Here is a 19748-nt window from a genome sequence, read left to right as displayed (position 1 = left end):
ACAACTGGCCTCGATGGATGCTATGCCTCGAGAGGAGTGAGAAGTGGAACATTCAGAAGAGGAAGTGATTTTTGACGTCGAAGTTCATCGTTGGAATCCTTACTAAGACTTTTTAAAGGCCCTTCGGTCTTGTCTTGTGAAGGGGACCTGTACCTGGAGAGACAACCAAGGAGCCTTTGGCAGGCGCATGAGCCACCTCACCGGAGCTCGGGGTTGTTTGGAGGGGCAAGGTACCTCTTTTGATTCCCATCCTACCGGGTTCAGTAGAGGGCTTTTTGTGTGGCCTTTTCCGAAAAGTCAGGTCCAGTTGATAGGGAAGTTTTTCGAGGCGGTCTCCTTGGCAAACATCACCCTGAGTATTTAGCGGGAGGTGCTGCTCCCGCTTGGTAATCGTGCATCCTTCAAGGGGGAATCTCTAACCTATCAGCGTGACTTTCATTCCTGCCTCTTCTTTCCCCTTTTTTTTGTATTTTTATATATTTATTTATTTATAGTAGCTTTATGGCGATGATGGGGTGGTGCCGCATGGTAATGTTGAAGGGGGAAGGAATACGGACAATGTTACCGATGGGGTAACGTGAATAACATGGTATGGCTGTTTTGGGATCATCTTGTGAGTATCCTTGGCTGGCGTTGATCCCAGTCTGGTTGTTGGGAGCAGAAGATCCAGGAGGAGCGGCCTTTAGTGTTGAGGGGTTTGTTGTTGGTTCGATTAGAGCAACTATTTTGATGCTCTGGGAGTTTGCTCTGGTGGCACTGGCTCGAAGATTTCTTTTAGGGTGACGCTAAGTCCGAAAACTTTGGGTGGTGCTGTAGCCAGAGATTTTTGTAGTGGCCCTAAGGCTGAAATTTTTTTGGAGAAGCACCGTGGCTAGAGATTTTTGGAGTGGTGGAGTGGCGTTGGGCCGAAGGTTTCTTTTGGAGATACGCTAAGGTCGAAAATTTTTGGGGTGGCGCTGTGGCCAGAAATTTTTGGGTGGCACTGTGGCCAGAGACTTTTGGAGTGGAGCTAAGGTCAGAGATTTTTGGAGTGGCGTTGAGCAGAAGATTTCTGCAGTGGAGCTGGGTCAGAAATTTTTGATTGAAAGGAAGATTGAGGGCTTTTGGATTTTTGGTACTGGAGCTGAAGATTTTTTAGGTGATAGGTAAATAGCATGAGCCATCTATTGATGACACGCTGCTTTTGGCTTGCTTGTTCTCTCCAAGTGCCCTTTTCGGGTTTTCACTTGGAGTAGGAGTGGTGCCACGATGGTAGTTTTCACCAATTCCTTTGTTGAGGCGGTTTTAGCGGTGACTTTGGGGTCACGTCCACCTTTGATATCTTTCCATTTTTACTCATGATACCTTTTTGGGTTTTCGCAATGCTCGGTTTTGTTTTCAGAATCACTTTTATTCATGGCTATGCCTATCTGTCCTTTTTTTTTTCTTGGAACCCACCACGACAGTAGAGGCCATGGGAAAGAGAGCGATGACAAAAGGTCTTGGTCTGGTTGCTTACTTTAGAGGGCATACTGCTCGAGGGCGACACGTGGTCGAAAGATATGATGGGAGATGGAAAGGTGTGACATGCCTTCCTTTGATGAGGTGATGTTTTGGGAGGTGAAGCGACGTGAGAAACGCCTCGTGATCTGGTGATAATGGAGTTCGGAGGGCGTGGCAGCGAAGACACTGACCGTTGAGGGACCGAAGTAACGTTGGGTGACACATGTTGGTGTAGTTGCACGAAGCGTTTCCTCGGAAATGGTAGGCTTTTAATGATGATCCTACAGTTCCCCTATAGAAGGGGGCGTTTAGGCTGAGAGTTGACACAGGTAGTTTTCCTTTGCTAGTTTGGAGTTGAGCTTGCTTTAAGAGCTTCGGTGAGTAGACCAACGTCTGATGGTGGGCTTAAGCCCTCTAGTTGTATTTTCATGTTTCAGAGCTGGGGAAGGATGCTTATGACTATGTGCCCGATGCTAGGCGTCGTTGAACTTAGATCCAGTCTCGCTCTTCTTGGGATGGGTTGTGATGGTCTTATTTTGGCCATCCCTTTGGTAGTGAAGATCGACCAAATGAGGAATTTGGTTGTTTTTGTTTTCTGGTGCTTGGATGAGCCAGCTGTTATAACAAGAGGCGTGTACTATCTTGGCTTGCTCTTTATTGCGCCCCTTTTTCACCTTCAGTTTGTCGCGAAAAGGAGCAAGGAGCATCTTTGGTTTTTCTAAGGCCTTTCTTAAGAGAACGAGGTTGCTCCTTGAAGATGGCTGCCAGCTTGGAGGGGCAGCTTCATGGCTCGCACAAGGGAGGTCCTTCTATCTAGGTATTCCGAGTTGAGTATAGAGCGAAAGATCATGCCCTTATGGAGTTGTCTTTGATTTTGCTTGTTTTTTTTGATGTTCTATTTCCTTCTTGAAGAGAATGAGCGGTCGCATGTGCCTTGAGGAAATCAAAACAGCTTTCACAACCGCCATGTAGAAGCAGTTTTTCTTTTTTAGAAAGGGCCATTTCAAAAATGGTTTCGCTGTAATAGAAATTTGTATTTCCCTTTATTCAAGAATAAATCCTCTTTCTCCTCGGCTTGAGTGCTTTTTTTTTTTAGCGTATTTTCTCTTTGTTCCTTCTCTGTCGACCTCTTCGCCCCCTTTTTGTTTTTCTTCTTTCTTGGGTTTTAGCCTTTGTCCCTGCCTGTGAGTGGTGACAAGGGGCTCTGCCAGGAAAACACCCTTTTTTTTGTTTTGGAAGGCATGATCTACCTTGCTTGGATGGCTCAAATGCCCCTTTTTGGGTTTTCATCCGAGCCCCTTTCTGTATGAGTAGTGCAATGAATGAGGCCCCTTTGCTTAAGGGTATGTGAATGTGTGAGTGTGTGCCACATTGTGCAAATAAACGATGTGTTCTTAAGGTAGTCTGAAATTTATTGAAGAGTGGAGAGAGACTGTTGTGTACCTGGATTGGCGTTTGACTCAGTATGGGTGTGCCATCTTCCCAAGGTGTCGTGCATGAAGAATAATCATGATTTGAGTTAACGACACATTTTGGGATTCGCATGGAGCTTTTAAATACTGTTCGACTGCTCTCCTCGGGATGAGCACGATCTTCCTCGTTCGTGCGATGCTTTCATTACACATGCGTTTTGTACTGTCGTACCCCTGAAGTGTGTGATGTTTTGTGGCTTCCTATTTTCACAGGGCGTTTCACCTCGCATGCCGCTAGGTGTTCTTTCGTGATTGGGACGTGTGTCTTATGGCCAGCTTCTGCACGATTCCTCTTCCCCTTCGTGATTATAAGAGGGAAGGGGAGAGACATTTCTTAGTCTTTCACCGGAGTTTTTACCATCAACTCAGGAGGATTAGTTCTTAGTTTCTCTCCCTTCTTGTATTTTTCTTGCATCCTTGCCTCTTATTTTTTTCGTCCCTTGTCTGCATGCCTTCCTTTTTTGCCATCTTGTTTAGGGAGGATATCTTTGGTGGTGCAGGTTCTCGATGATAATGGCCAGTACGAGTTCAGCTCTCCTCCTAGTAGGGCTTTTCTTTTCTCTAGATGTGCCCGGATTTCTTGATCTTTCTTCTTAACTTTCTATTTGTCCTCGTGTTGTCGGTCATAGTCTGATAGATGCATTTGCCTTATCCCTTCTCTCTCTTTTTGCAGTGCAAACCCTTAATGTAAACCAGCTCCCTCGCATCGATGAGTTAAGGTCAAACCTCTACACTAGGGTATATTTGGCAAGGGGAGCTTCTCTGGGAGAGCTTGAGCCTAGCCAGGAGATCTCATGGCCCTCTTGTATCACTTTTGCAGGAGAGAGAGCAGAGCTCTGCATGTATAGAGATACCGATTGGGAACCCCTCATTCAGAGAGAAGGTGTAACTCTTTATCATGCTCTACACAAGCATTCTCCTTCCGACGAGAGTATGCCTACATTGGGGAAGAGGATGCTGGCGAAACTTAGTCTTCGATGGGTTGCAGGCGCACTTCGTTTTGAAGGGGAGCATTAGTACTTGGTCGGGTACAACACTTAGACGTTGGATGTGTTGGATTCTTTCATTGATACTTTGAAGGAGTGTGGTCTAGCTACGTCATGTCAATGCTTTGCTGGTTACTATGGCTGATATTCAAACGCCGTGAAGGCTCTTTTGGAGACATGGTGTTACTGAACCAATAGTTGGCTTTTGCAAGAGGGTGAGGCAGGAATCACCCTGCTTGATTTGTATTTTGTAGGTGGCCTACCCTTGCTGGGGAGGGAGTATGAGGAATTTGTCCCCAACAAAGGGGCCATGTTTGGGGGCGAGCCCATCAGGGGTAAGCGGGCTCCTTCGAGTCTACGTGAGTTGTTCAAGATTTACCAACTCTTGTACTCAGAGTGGCAAACTGATGCTGACGAGGTGCACTTCGAGGAATAGTGAGATTACTTTAACGGTAACCGCTAGGAGGGTGAAGACGTAGGCTCGAGCATCTCATGGGCAGACGAGTCTCAGTGGGCGGCAACAATCAAGGCCTCGAAGAAAGCGGTTGCCCCTCTGAGGCGAATGTGCGGGATAGTGTACCTGGCTTCTTTTTTGGCCCTCTTCTTGTGCAAATTTGCTCTCTTGAGGGCAAAGGGCTATGTTATTCGGCCTGGTTGCTTCTATGTTGTTTGCATTATGGCCTAGGGCACTGGCTTTGCGATTGCCCAACCGGTCATGTGTAGCATCTTCCATGAGCTAGTGTCCATTGCTCGTGGACAGGTCCCTTCAAAGGATAGTAGCAAGGAGGTCTCCCTAGATGAGGGCCTCCTAGGGAATTTTACCACGAGCTTCCAAGTGCATTATGTCTTCGGGTGGCTTTCTGCATATTTTCCCATGGCATACGAGATCAACGGGAACCTCACAATGGCAACATGCCTGCATATGCTAAAGGTTGCTGGGATGAAGGCGTTGGTCAGAGAGCTCGATGCTATTTATGAGCTCCTGACCGATACATATTTCTTCACTCGCGAGAGGTCTTTCCCTATTGGTGGCCCCTTCGACAATATTTTCATCGATGCCTTTGGCCTCGCACTCAATAATGCAATTATTGAAACAAAAGAGGCCATGTACCTCATGAGTGTCCATGGTTGCATCCTTCCGTTCAGGGGAGTGGGGTGAAAGAAGTTGGAGAGTTACTTCTCTCACCATTTTGCACACCAGCATGGCCTGGATCAAGGATGCTGCACTGCCATTTCTTTCTCAAAGAAATATGGGAAGAAGGTGACGTTGTATGATCATGAGGCCCATAGCACGAGCTGCGAGGTCTGGGCTGATCTCGACATGTGGATGGCTTGGGAGACTTGTCTTCATCTCCCTGGGCAGAGCAAGTTTGTGGTTCCCCATTATGGCCGTGTGGGCCACACGACTGCGGGCTACTGACGGTGGTGAGATTTCTGTAATGCTGAATATTGGGGAGTGGTTCACCCATGCCAAGTCGCCAGTGGCTCTAGACACGATGGCAGTGCAGGAAGGCGCTTAGTCCCTCATCCTTTCTCCATTATTTTGGGCTTGGATCATTATCTTGCTAACTGACCAGAACTGGCAAAGCCTCATTCATTAAGCACGATGAGAACGGGATGAAGTTGTTCTCGTTGAAGAGAAGGATACGGTCTTTCTTTGACAACCTAGAGGTGATTTTGGTCGAAGCGAAAGGGGTGTGGACCCATCTCGTGAAGAAAGGCCTACCCAGGCTCCGTGCACTCGGGTTGAGAGTGATTCCTATTCTGACTTGTCCGGATGGGCTAATCATGCTCCGAGGACTCCTACTTCCATTAAGCCCAAGAGCGCTCCTCCTAAGGAGAGGCAAGATAGGGAGAGAGAGAAAGAAAGAGAAAAAGGGGAAGAGAGTCTTCGCAAGTGCCCTCTTCTCAAGAAAGAAGGAGTCGTTCAAATAAGAAAGACTTTCTTTCAGCAAGGGTGTCTTCAATGCCATCCCATGTGAGGCAAGCTCGGTCAGGAGCTCGCAGGACTTCGAACTCTCCTCCTGCTGCATTTCTTTCTACTCCTGCAAAAGTATTGCGATCGAATTATTGTTGGCCTGAGTGGTCGAGCTCACCCTTGCTTGGTTCAGGGCAGGGTTCGAGAGATTCCATGTTAATGGTTGAGGTCAATGTGACTCCCGGTGCTAGCAGCCGTGTCGTGTCTCCTGCACGCTCTGCGGTGTCTATCTCGTCTACAGTAGAAGCTACGTAGGAAAAGGCAGGTGTTTTGAGGGCTCACCCTTCAGGCTCACCGACAGTACAGTCGTCAAGTTTGTTTGCCCTGGGAGGGCCTCTGGGGAGTCCTCGACTTGGGTTTTATGCCACTTTGAAGGCCTCAACACCCCTTGTCTTTAGAAACCCTATCCTTGATGTGCTTCCTCTAGAAGTGATTAGCTTTTCTACGTCCGAGGCTATCTTTAGGCTTTAAAGCATTCATGGTGAGGAGGTTGCTTTGTTCAAGGCTTCAAGAGTTAAAGGGGTGTTCTTTGTCAGACTTTGGGGAAAGGATGGAGACTTTCAAGGTTTGTACAGTCAGCTTAAGGGATGAATGGTCTTGATGGGTTGCTGCAAGATCTCAGTGATTGGGGAGCTGAAGCCCTTTCATGCGAAGATGCAGCAAGAACGTCTTTCGTGAGGTGCTTGGATACCTTGGAGAGGGATTTTGCCGATCAGCAAGGCCTTGTGCGGCAACGCACACAGACACAAGCTCGGCTTGTTTTGGAGCAGGACTCCTTGTCGAAGGAGGTTGCGAACCTCTCTAGGGAGCTCGAAATCGTGACGACCAAGATGGAGGAATTGCAAGCTCGGGTGGCCTCACTAAGTTCTCGTCGAGACTCCAGCTGGAAGGCGTTACACCAGCGGTCACATGAGCTCGAGCAGCTGGATTTTGAGTCCGCAGCAGTCGCTAACTTGGCCAATTCGACTGCCCTGGAGATCTCTCACCTTCGGGAAGAGAAGCGGGTCATGCTTTGGCTCGTAGAGGAGCTGAAGGAGATGATTGAGGAGTCTCTTGCTCATTTTTTAAAGCACGGGATTTCCTACTCTTCCTCTTATCGTTTCCTTTTCTGCCATGGGCTTTTTGAACTTCCCACGAATCCTTTCGTAACCTTTCAACTATAATGATTGAGGAGCTGTTTTGGTTGATGATGATGATTTTTTTTTTTTTTGAAGGCGATTTTAAGGTCTTGCCCTTTTGGGACCAATTGGGCCATAGGTCTTAGACCTTTCCACTCATAGCGAGCGGGGATTGAGTCGAGTGGGACTCTTTCTATGAGCATGTCCGGCCTTCCTGGTTTTCTTATGATGGTGGGGGTTGTTCATCTGTTAGGACTATCTGACCGATTTGGATGTAATTTTTCAAGATAGAGTAGAACCCCCTACCATTAGCCAAGTCATGGCCCTTTCGTTGGTGGTATCAGCACTAAGGGTTTTGTCCCTTCTATACGTTTTACCTTATTTTTTGGGAGTGTAAGGCGCTATCATCTCGTGTTGAGCCATCATGTCGAATATGGTGGAAAACAGCTCGGGAGACAGTTTAGCTGTAGGAGAAACGTCAGTTGACTTCTCTTGGATTGTGACTATGTGCGAGGCTTCTGGGGCCTTGAAAGCTTTCTCGAGGCTTTCTAGGTTGATTTTTTCATTACGGATCAGGGCCTCGATGTGCTCTTTCAACTGGATGCAATCTTGGATTGAGTGTCCTAACATTCGATGGTAAGCACAATACTTGGGGTTATCAACAAGTTCAACTTGTTCTGGCTTCTTGACAACAGGAAGTACCAACATCTCCTGTTTGAGAAGCATTTTCAGGAGGGTCGGGACCAACTCCTTATTGAAGTTGTACTTTTGATTCAGTTTGCGCAAGAACTCCTCAGTCTGGTGACATTTTTGTGAAGGCAGTACGTTATTATAACTCTGATTCTGAGGGACTTGCTGTTGTGAGTCTGCTTGGGCTTTAGGCAAACCTCGTTACATGTCCAAGGTTGGTAGAGGGGTAGCGTTAGTTGTAGGTTTAGCGTCGAGAGGTGTGGTTGTGATGGCAGCATTGATTACATTTTTCTATTGGTTGGTGCGGGGCTTCAGCCTGTTGCCCATGGTGTTACGAGCTTAGCTGGTGCCTGAGCTTTGGGCTCAGTCTCCTCCATGGTATTTTAATAAACTTTCAATCTTGGCATCTTTGGTGTTCATGTCAGAGAAGGTGGTGGGGTCGGAAGCCTCAACATGTAAGGCGATTTCTCATTTCATGTTTCTTACACATGTTTGCACCGCCTCCGTCTTGCTCATAGAATTGCTCAAGCACATGGCTAGGTCACGTCATCTCTAGATATATTTGCCCACCGACTCATCTGGCTCTTGTGCCATAGTGAGGAGCTCTATAGTTTGGACTTCCAATTCGGCTTCGAAGAATCATTTGTAGAAGAGTTTTTCAATCTCCTTTCAAGAGTGGATTGAATTTTGGGGTAGCCGTGCTTACCATTTGAATGCAGGTCCCTCCAATGTTTCGACGAACTGTCATAAGAGTAGCGTGGTGTCTGTGGCTGATTCTTGACATGTGGACATGAAGTGGGCTATGTGTTGTTGTGGTGTTCCTGTTCCGTCGAAGACAGGTAGTTTCCCTTTCTGGTATTCGATGGGGAAGGGGACCTGGTCAATAGAAGGCGGGTAAGGCTTTTTGTATTGGGGGCTCTCGGGTGCTTTTGATACCTGGAGGCCTTGGATGCTCTTGTTGATCATCCTTTGAATATCTTCTTGGGTGAAGGTTGCTAACGCGGCCTGGGAGGCTGCATTATGCTGATCCTGGAAGGAGGAGCATGGGTCACAGTGTGTTGATGCCTGGCCCATGGGAGGCGGATGTGACCTCTCTCTTTCATCATATTGGAGTCCGCACGGAGAATTCACTTCTTAGTGGGGAGGCACTGCGGTACGTGTGTCTTCCAGTCTTTTGATCCTGTCAAGGATATCTTTTAGCATACTTTCGATGGTTTTCCCGACAGATTTTCCGGTTCCCCTTCTTCATGGCTTGCAACCATTACTTCAACCTATTCGCCGAGATTCGATGGCTTGGATGGAGGGTTGATCCTGGGCCGCTTAGTGCCTCGATTTGGGATACCAATCAAAAGTAGTTGAGCCTGTCCTATCTGAGCTCGAGATTGCCTCGCAGCCCATGTGAGTACAGTCTCCGAGTGGCTTGGAGGATGAGACTTCATCAAGCGCGGTGTCTGGAGGCCTTGGGGCCATATCTCTTTAACTTGCTTGAGTTCGCCTGAGTTTTGAGAATCAGGTGGGTTGAACTCGTCTTCACGTATCTCGACGACGCGACATTCAATGACGACATCTGCTGTGAGTCCCTCTGCGTCTTCTAGTGGGTAGAATTGGTTTTTCTTTACTAAACCTTTTGTGGTTGAAGGTTTTGCTTGTCTTCCCTGTGAGGCCGTTTGAGCTTGCCTCGCTTGCTTGTATTGAGGGAGTGGGTTGGTTTTTGCGGTGGACAACCCTGCGCTCGCCTCTGTCGGTGGTTGTCTTCTCTAGTGAGGGGCCGGTCGGCCGGTTATCTTCGCCTGTGGCCTGACCCGAAGGAGATCTCGTGAGTATAGCGCAGGTGGAGTGTTTGTTCCTGCACGTGTGTATGCGATCTATTGGAGTGTTTGGGACGGTATTAGACCCATCCCTTCGTGTCGTGTGGGACTGAGCACTTGGAATGCCTACACGGTTGGTTTGGTGGGCCTTATGGCCTTCGATATGTGTCCATGGGTTTTTGAGATCCTCGGTTGGTCAGAATTTGTGTGCTCGTCTGGGTCCACCCTCTGGGTTGCCCCAAGGGATGAGTTCATTATGTGACGTGCAGGCGGTCGGCAGACCCGTGTGGTGAGTCTGGGTCTGAGGCGACCCACAGTAGGTGATAGGATTGAGATGGACCGCCATCTATCCTAATTTATCACAACGATGGTCAGACCATTGGCTATGACATAGATGTGCGCGAAGGAGGACGCACATGCGTTGATAACGTCTTTGTGTGGTCTAGGAGGACTTGCTCTACGGGCACCCATTGAGGCTGCAACCCTGTTTCCACCGAACAACAGGGAAGAGCGGCAAGGAATCCACGCCTGGGCTTACGGCTGACAAGGTGCCAATTGTGAGGATGGGGGGGAGTGGCTGTGACGCAGGCTCTCGAGTTAACCTTAGTGGGTTCTCTCTGGATATGGGAAGAGGAAGGAGTAGGGGTGTGGATGCTCGTACTCCGTGTTATCCTAGGTTGGACTAGATTGTAGGACCAGCTAACCCGATCGTGGAAGAATGAGTCATTGATATGGGGATGAGAAACTCTCCGATTTGGAGGAGAGAAGAAGAGTAGGAATTCATTGAAATTTTAGAATGAGAGGAAAGGAGGGTTTTCGTCTGAAAACAGTTCGAGCTAACTACAGGGTGGCTTGTCTCTAATGGAGTCGCCAATTGGCTGGGGCCTAATTTTTTTTGGGGTTCTCATGCAAGGTGCAGGGTTAAAATCCTCTCTCAAACAACCACAGAAGGCTCGCACACTTGATGCGTTGGGTGACGCAAGCACGTGTGCTTTCTCATGCATAGTTAGGCTACCAACAATGAGAGAGATTTTACGACGAGAGAGGTCAATTTACTCACCTCGTAGTTGCGGGTTCATGGGACACGTCCAGTCGGCTTGCCCTCTCAGATCAGTTACAAAAGCCCCCGGCTGTTCACCAGCACGGTTCGTGTGCTTTCTCGGCCTTCAAACTCTATCGACTCATTTCAATGGATGTCTTAGTTCTTCTCTCCTGGGTTGAATTTCTTCTAGTGATGTCTCTTCGAATGGTTGGACAGGCGAGCGGGGGGTTCCCTTTGTTCGTTCGGGCCCCGTGTGGTTTTACGTGGGCATGGGATTACGTGTTTAGAGGAGAAGAGAGAAAGTTCTTGGGACATTAGATATCTTCTAGAGAAGAGAGGTGTGTACCTACATGATCGAGGTATTTCTCTCTCTTGCAAAATTTTTCTCTCTCCTCTTTGTGGGATACTAAGGTTAGAAGAAAAGACAAGCAAAAGGCAAGCATAATGCATCTCCTTTATTGAAGTGTAATCCCCCTTTTTACAATTGACTTGGGCTTATTTATATGGAGTTCTCACCAAACAGCGGTCGATACTCAAAAATTAATCCTAAATACAATTAAAATAAATTAAAATAAAGTCCTGAAATTGGGTACAATGACCAAAATGCCCTTAAACTCTTTTGTGCAAATGACATAGTTGTGCTTTCCTGAGGAGCGCACCGCCATTGTCAAACTTCGAGAGCTCTTTCTGGGTATTTGTAGCGTGAGTTGGGTTGATCTATTGTTATATTCTTGAAGTTCGTGTTCATGTGATCGTTTTGATCTCTTTTGATCATGCTGCGGCAGTCTCTTTCATGAGGGAAGAAGTCCAATTAGTTTTATGAACTCTTCGATGGCTTGTTTTCTGATATGCGGTGTCCTTGTGTTGATTGCGATCCTGGGAAAGTCTTTTTAGTCGTTCTTTGCAACAGGTTTAGTTTGCTTTTTGGTCTTTTCTCTATGATATTTGTAGACACCCCATTTTAAATCTGGAAAATTCTATGGTTTCCTGAACCCTTAGGATCACACTTAACCTAGTAAACCCAAATCCATAGTTCACACAACCTACCTTGTGACTTAAAACCATTCTGCCTGCCCGGAACCCTGTAGAAACCCTGTTTTGACACAGATTTATATATACACCGTGTTTTACCAAACAAATCATTAAAAATAGTAAAAACTCCATTTTGACCCAAATTTTTTCGGACAGTTTCACAAGAGGCTGAAAAAGACACCCAAATTGAAAAACAACAATTTGGACAAGTTTTGGTTTGGGCGACTGGGGTGTGCCGCCCAGGTGACACAGGGCGTGTCACCCAAGTCATCCTGCAATTGTCTTATTTTACCAAAAATATCATTAAAAATAGCAAAAAAATATGTCTTAACCCAAAGTTTCTCTGATAGCTTCACAAGAGGCTGAGGAACATACCAAAAGTGAAAGATATCAATTTAGATCAAAATTGGTGTGCTCGACATGAGGCTTGCCGCCCAGGCGACACAGGGCATGCCGCTCAAGTGACACAGGGTATGCTGCTCAGGCGACAGAAGGCATGCCGCCCAGGCAACCCGACCCGTGCTACCCAAATCTGCCCCCTTAAAATGTGCATCTTTGATCGAGGGATTTGTTTGTTGCGTGTGAATATCCTTCCCAACGGATTTTGACCCCAATAAGGCCACTTTTCGTGGTCATTTGGAGGAGGGACAGAGAAAACCTAGAATAGAGAGAGAAAACTTGAGATAGAGATAGAAACCTCAGAGAGATTAGAAACCCTAAAGATAGCTTCAGGAAACCTCCAACCTCCTGGAGCTTCAACCCTTAAGCTTGAGAGAGCCTATACCTAGGATACCTAGAACCATCTATAAGGCACGACCACCCTATACTGAAAAGACTTGCTGGCTAATATCCGGATTAGAGAGACAAAAGATGACCGGTTTTGATACGGGCGAGCCCTAGAAGGCTCGGGAGTCCCACGCCATCCAGCCCAGTTCAATATCATTTTCTTCGAATTTATCTCTTTTTCTTTTATTGTTTTCATTTTATTTTGATTTGTTTGTTTACTTAAAAATCATATTTTTTAATTTCTTGGATCATGCTGGCCCTGCCACAGATCTAAGAGTAGATCTACTTGTTTCCGAGCAGATCTAGCCTCAGATCTGAATTCGATTTGTGTCACCTTCTCTACCACATTATTTTTTATCAGTTTAAGGTGTAAAAATTAGAGAGATATTCACCAGTAGTTTGTCTGATTTTCCATCATAAATAGTTTGGCGTCCACCGTGGGGCATTTCGAGCTTAATTCAAGAGCCAAATTAAGATTTTTGTTCACTATTTTCAATGCTTTCAGTCCAAAAAGGGGCCAAAACCCAGCTGTGACAAGGACCTAGGGTTCGGTGCTCTGAAAGCCTATTTTCCTTATGTGACAGGAGGCATGCCGCCCAGGCAACACAAGGCATGCCGCCCAGGCGACACGGGCCGTGCCGCCCAGGTCCAAGGCGACACGCCTTCTAGTTCCCCCCGTTGCCCAAGTTAGATTTTTTTTTAAATTTTGCAGGCTGGGTCTTCGGACTCTCTTGTGACTGTCCACAAAATTTCAAAGCAAAATAAAATTTTTAAAAATAATAAAATTTTTAAAAACACCAAAACAACTTTTTTACTGTTTTTATCTACACTGTTCTACTTTCCTCTGTTTTAATTTATTTCAACAAAAATAAATTTTTTTCATACTTCTTCCAAATTTAAAGTAGTCTTATTTCATCAATATTAACAAGATCAAAATATAAAAAAAAATATATATATATATTTTTTTTAGCAACACTATTTGCCTTGTGCTACACGAGGCGTGCCTCCCGAGCGATACGAGGCGTGCAGCCTAGGTCTAGGAAGACACGCCCTCTAGTGCCCCCCATCGTCGAAGCCATATTTTTTTGAAATTTTTCAGGCTGGGTCTGAGGACTCTTTTGTGACTGTCCACAAAATTTCAGAGCAAAATAAAATTTTTAACAATACAAAAAAAATATTTTACTATTTTGTCTACACTTTTATACTTTACTCTATTTTAATTTATTTCATAATAAATATTTTTTTTCATACTTCTTCCTACTTTAAAGTAGTCTTATTTCATCAAGATTAACAAGATAAAAATAAAAAATGAAACAATTTTTTTTTTTTTTTTGGCGACACTAGCAGTGTCCCCCATCCTGCAAGGGCGACATTAGTAGTGCCGCCGGAGTGACACCACCAGTATTGCCCAACTGCAAGTGTCCCAGAAAAATTCTGGGACCCCACATGCCCATTCCAGGGACTTTTGGCTCCATGTTAATCAATTTTTTACTTGAAATAATTTTTTTAAAAATATAAAAATATATTTATTTTGCTTTAGATAAGTCTGTGTTGTTTTTAACTCTTTTATGTTATTTTAGTTTGTTAATTTTGACTGAAACCATGTTTTCCCTGCTTTCATCATGCTTAGTGTAACTATATTTCATCAAGGTTAAAAAATATAAAAAAATTAAAAAATTTAAAAATAAATATACATCGAGGGCTGCTTACACCCTAAACCGTGTCCCGTTCGAGTCACCCTTGACTCGGGCCACGCTCGACTTAGCACGGACCATTCCTGGTATCATTGTTCTGACTTTACCTTCTTAGGGGTTGCTTACCCCTCCATCTATACTGTGCTTCGAGCGAGTTTCACCTCGAAGCGCGCATCGCTAAGAACGTTTACTTGTTTCCTTTGTTGTTTTGTGTGCAGTGTGTGCTTGACTTTATTTTAATTGCATGCTTCTTTACACACGCTAGCACACACTGGACCGGGAGTGCTTGGGAAACCAGCAAACAAATATTTCAAAAACCCCCAAAATCCGTGTTAACGGTGTGAGGGGAGCCTAGCTTTGAGAGTCAAGGCAGTTGGACTTGGTGAACATCCTATAACAAGAGGCTAGGGCCTATGTGGGGACCTATATCAGCCTAGTCACATTTCAATAGTTAGGAACCTACTCTCAAGCTAAGCCTACATATAATACTAGGTCAAAGGTTTTGTGTGCTTGCTTGCTTATTCCTATTGGTTAATCTTAGATCCCATTCCGGACCTACTTTTAGTCCGATTTGAACTCTCTGGGTCCAAGTCCAGGCTTGTATCTAGCTTAGCCTAGGTCTGAACCAGGTTTCACCTTGTTCCGAACTTAGGCCCCCTTTGGGTCCGATCCGAAGGCTCGTTCCTAGATCATCTTTGATCCAGTCCGAGTCCATACTGGGTCTGATCATCAAAATTCTCTAGGTCCGAGTCCAAGCTTGTACCTAGCCTAGCCCAAGTTCGAACCAAGTTCACACCCATGTATGAACCTAGGCCCCCTTTTGGTCTAAGCCGAAGGCTCGTTCCTAGTTCATCCTTGATCCAGTCCAGGTCCACACCTAGTCTGATCATTAAAACTCTCTGAGTCCAAGTTCAGGCTTATACCCAGCTTAGCCTAGGTCCGAACTAGGATCACACCCAAGTCCGAACCTAGGCCCCCTTTTGGTCTGAGCCAAGGGCTCGTGCCTAAACCAACTTTGATCCAACCTGGATCCACACCTGGTCTAATTATCACAACCCTCTTGGTCCAAGCCTGGCTTGCACTCAGCTCAGTTTAGGTCCAAACCAGGCTCACACATAGGTTCGAACCCATACCCACTCTTGGTCCGAGCCAAGACTCGTACCCATCCAGTCTAGGTGTAGGTTCTAGCATAGGTCTAAGCGTAGAGTTTCCTCTAGAGCTAGACTAGGCTTACCCTAGTTCAAGGTTCAAACTAAAACCCATTGAGTCTAACAGGTTTCATCCAATCTAGTCCTTGCCAAGATCTTAGTTAGGGTTTTGCCCGTAGAGACATAGTTGGTCTACCATGAGTCGTCGAGTCTAGATCTCACCAAGTCTATGAATTATGACTCATGGCCGAGCAAAGTCCAAACCTATGGCCCATTCTAAGCCTAGATATAGAGAACCTAGTCAGTCTGAGAGGCACCGTCACAGTGCTCCCTCACAGATCATCCATAGCATTCGTGTCAGTGAGCCGACTCTCGACCTGCATAGAACCAAACTTAGTCGTCCAAGCCGCCTTCAAGGCCACCCTTTAGAAGTCACGAGCTAACAGGTTAATAAGGTTCGTAATACCCTGAATAGTCAAGGGATCAGGCTAGGGGAAATCTTCCAAGACATAGGGGTTAACCTCAAATCCAATCGGCACAAATAAGAATAAGGCCTCGGCCCAAATCTATGAGTCAACCAATCTCATTCGTATAAAGCCCGATGGTCATATAGTAGTCCAACATTCCAAAAATGGCAATCAGCTAGTTAGTGGGTGAGTGGGTTCACATACAACTAAGGAAAGTCTACCCATCACCAGTAAATAATAGGGTTTTGATCTAACTCAATATAAAGGCAATCTTAAAGTGCATGCTTACTTTCAAGACCTGTTCAATAGATGATACACCAACCAGCATAATCAGTCTAAGAAAGTCAGGTCAGAAACTCAAGCCGTAGGCCAAGTCCAACATTTTGGCTCAAACTAGGATAATCCTACGGCTTTTAGTTTACCAATCCAACCCACTACTAGCCAGGGGTCTAGTTCTAATCATCACTCAAGCCAAAGACTACTTAGAGGGCAGAATCCTTCTTGCAATAGTCATGGCATTCCTTCACTCTTTCAGTCCAGTGCTGGGGAAAGAGAATACCCTAACCCTAGGGATAGATCATCTAACCAAGGACAGGGTCAGATAGACCTAGCCGCCCAAGGTCAGAGGTCTAGTCGTCATAGCAGCTTGAGTCGTCCATCCCAGTTAAGCGGTGATCCTATCCTGTAGGCCTCCTTGCATGGCCAAACTGTGCAACCTCTCAATAATGTATATGCTCTGACCCAATTCGACTCACGTGAGTCTGTAAGCCGACAACCGGCACATCACATTCAACACATTCTTCAGGCTCAGTCCTTGGGGACACCCGCTACATGGGCCCAACAACCGGTTCATACGAGTCACATACCACACAATCAGGTTCAATAGACCATACAATCGAGCCAGCTCACAGCTACAACGACCGCTCAATTCTCTCGTATGAAACACCTCCAAGACTCTTTAGAGAAAATTGGAATATGGGATTTCTCAACTCCTAAGGCTTATGTACAAGAAATTCTAGGAAACCTAGAAGATCTACTAATGGGGTTTGTGATGCCACAGTTCAGAAACAGATTTTTAGGGAAAGAGGATCTTGGGGCACACATCAATGCCGACTTATTGATGGTCCACACAATGCGAGACCCACCCAACCAACTTAAGGTCATGTTCTCGCATAGCCTAAAAGAAGAACCCTTGATGTGGCATCGAAGATTCTCCTGACAAAATGTTAAGGCAGTTTTCCTCCTGCTATAGTGGAGGAAGGCCAAGACCCATCACCCTAGGTGAGTTAACTTCCACCAAATAGAAGTCGGGTGAGTCTCCATCCCTGTTTATAACCAGATTCAGAGAGGCTGCTATGCAAGTAATTGAAACTCCACTCCTTGAAGCCGCGAAGGTAAACATAACATTAGAGAACATGACTCCAGAATATGTCACGTTCTTCAGTGTGGGGGCAGTCCCTTACTCATTTGATGTTATGTTTGAAAGAATATCATGATGTGACCGAGCCAAGGAAGATAAAGCCCCAGACAAAAAACCCTCTCAAGAAGGAGAGGTGAACATGATTAATCAAAAGCTAATCCTATAAAATTTCTCATGACAGGCCCATATTTGTCGAGACGCCTTGCCAAGTGGGCATTATTGCTGATGGAGTTTGACGTTACATATGTCCCACAAAAGGCCATGAAGGGCCAGGCCTTGGCAGACTTTCTAGCAGCACACCCTGTGCCAGCTGAATCTCCTATATCAAGTGACCTTCATGATGAAGAAGTATTATGTGCCGACCTTGCTCTTGTGTGGGAATTATACTTCGACGGAGCCTTCCAATCGGAACGAGGAGGCACCAGAGTCGTATTCTTGACTCGTGTAGGAGGAATACTACCACTTTCTTTCTCTCTCTCTCAAGCCGATTATAATAATGAAGCAGAATATCAAGCCCTTATAATCGGACTCGAGATAGCTTTCGATCTCGACTTGGAGCAGCTCAAGATCTACCACGACTCTGAGTTGGTTATCCGACAGCTAAGAGGGATTTATGATGTAAGAAAAGACACCCTCAAGCCTTATCACGATGTTGCAAAATCATATATGGACCAATTCGAAGACGTATCCCTGAGTCACATCCTCAGAAGGCTAAATTCGCTGGCTGATGCACTTGCGAAACTCGACGCTATAATTCAGTTGTCCTCATCAGGACCCACACTTGTTCGGGTGGCGGAATGGAGACACATTGAGCTGAAAGCTAAAGTCGATGCGGATGACGAGAGAAATATCTTCCCCTAGTGTCCTCCTTATCCATTTGGAGCACTTCTATTGGCCAAAGGAGTAATCAAGACCAAACAAGAAATAGAATAGAGTCGAGGAGCTAAGTGTTGAAATCAAGAACTACAATTCTTTGACCCAATATGAGCAGAAATTGAGCAGGTCGAAGATTGGAGAGACCCCATTACTAGTTTTCTAAAACATGGCAGGCTCTCGAAAGATCGTGCCAAACGCAACATTATACATCGAATGTCCACCAACTATACTGTAACAATCCTAAACTTTCAAAAAAAAAAAAAAAAAAAATTTAAATAACTCTTTATAGTGTGGTGGTCCATAAAAACATTTTGCTCCTTAGGGACCATTGGTTTTGTCTTTTCTGATATATTTGGGAAGAGGTCTTTTGAAACACGTAGAGGACAATTAACCTTTTTGTTAAATAAAGTAGTTCAAAACAATTTATTTATTTTTTAAATATATTTTAATATGGTACAAGTCTATTTTTATAGTGTAGACCTTATGGTCTACACTGCATTCGCACTATGTTTTACCATACAAGAAGGTATCATCTCCAACACCCTTATGTAAGATCCATTTAGCCAGTGTAGACCTTTGCTCTACCAACTTTTACAAAAGCTTTGTTTTAAGGAGATGCTTCCTTACCCTATGTGGCAACTTAACAAACTTCATTACATGTAATTAAGACACCTAAAGGTGTTAAAATTTTATAAGAGTCTCTCTCTTGATTGTTCCATAAGTCCCTCATCGCGCTCTCCTCACCTTCTTATGCCATGGCTGTTTTTTTGATATATAAATAAGGTTGGCTATCTTCTTCATTGCCTCATGGCAAATAAAATTGGTCCTCCATGAAGCAACTGTAGCATGTACGCAATTATTAATCTCAGTGAAAAGTGGGTCCTCCATGTATTTTTAGTAGAACTACACTATTAAGGTTCAGTATGACAAGCTACTGGGTCGATCTCGATCTTCTTGTTTCTTATCTCTATATTCAAGGTTTTATAGCAACAATTCAGGGTTGATGCGTAAGTAACGCAAGTGTCTTGTCATGTAAGCGACTCATTGTCTCGAAGAATAATCATTTTATTAAAATTCTGATATTTTATCAAATGTTAGGAGTTCTAAATGCTCTAAATTCTTAGAAATAAATTTATTTTTCCTATCTATTGTTGAGAATTTAAGATAATGTAATTTATTAGAAATAAATGTGACATTTTCGCTTTTAGTAAAATTATGAGATTTCCTTCTACTGTTTTGAATGTTTAGACATTGTAAAATTCATGTCTAAATGATTGTCTCGTTAGTTGAAAACTGATATTTTTGCACTTGTAGTTTTGCCTATGAAATGATTATTTGTGAATTGGCAATTCCGTAAATTGTGACAATTCCGTATTTAATTTTGGATTCCCATAAATGGTTCTTCTATTGATATTAGACTGTTATCATGTTAGATTTCAAGAATGTCCTTCAGAACTGTTACCTTTCATAAATTATTGTCAAAATGTTTGACTGATTACTTACAAATATTTTAATGAAAGTGATTGTTTAAATTGCTTCAAGTGAAGTTCTATTAATGATTTCAATGATACTTTACATATATGATGTTGCAGCTTTATGATGTTTAAAGAATTTCAGAGATAATTTGAGTATAAGTGGACCTGCAGGGATCGTTAGGACCTATCCGATTATGCTGGTAGGGACTATTTGGACTCATCCGAGAGGCCGGTGAGGTATGATCGGACATGTAGGGATTGTTAAGACCTATCT

This window comes from Amborella trichopoda, chromosome 3 (assembly GCF_054954075.1).
Source record: "Amborella trichopoda isolate Santa Cruz 75 chromosome 3, AtrichopodaSantaCruz75HAP2 v2.0, whole genome shotgun sequence".
NCBI classification, from domain to species: Eukaryota; Viridiplantae; Streptophyta; class Magnoliopsida; order Amborellales; family Amborellaceae; genus Amborella; species Amborella trichopoda.
Note: the sequence above shows the minus strand (reverse complement) of the source record.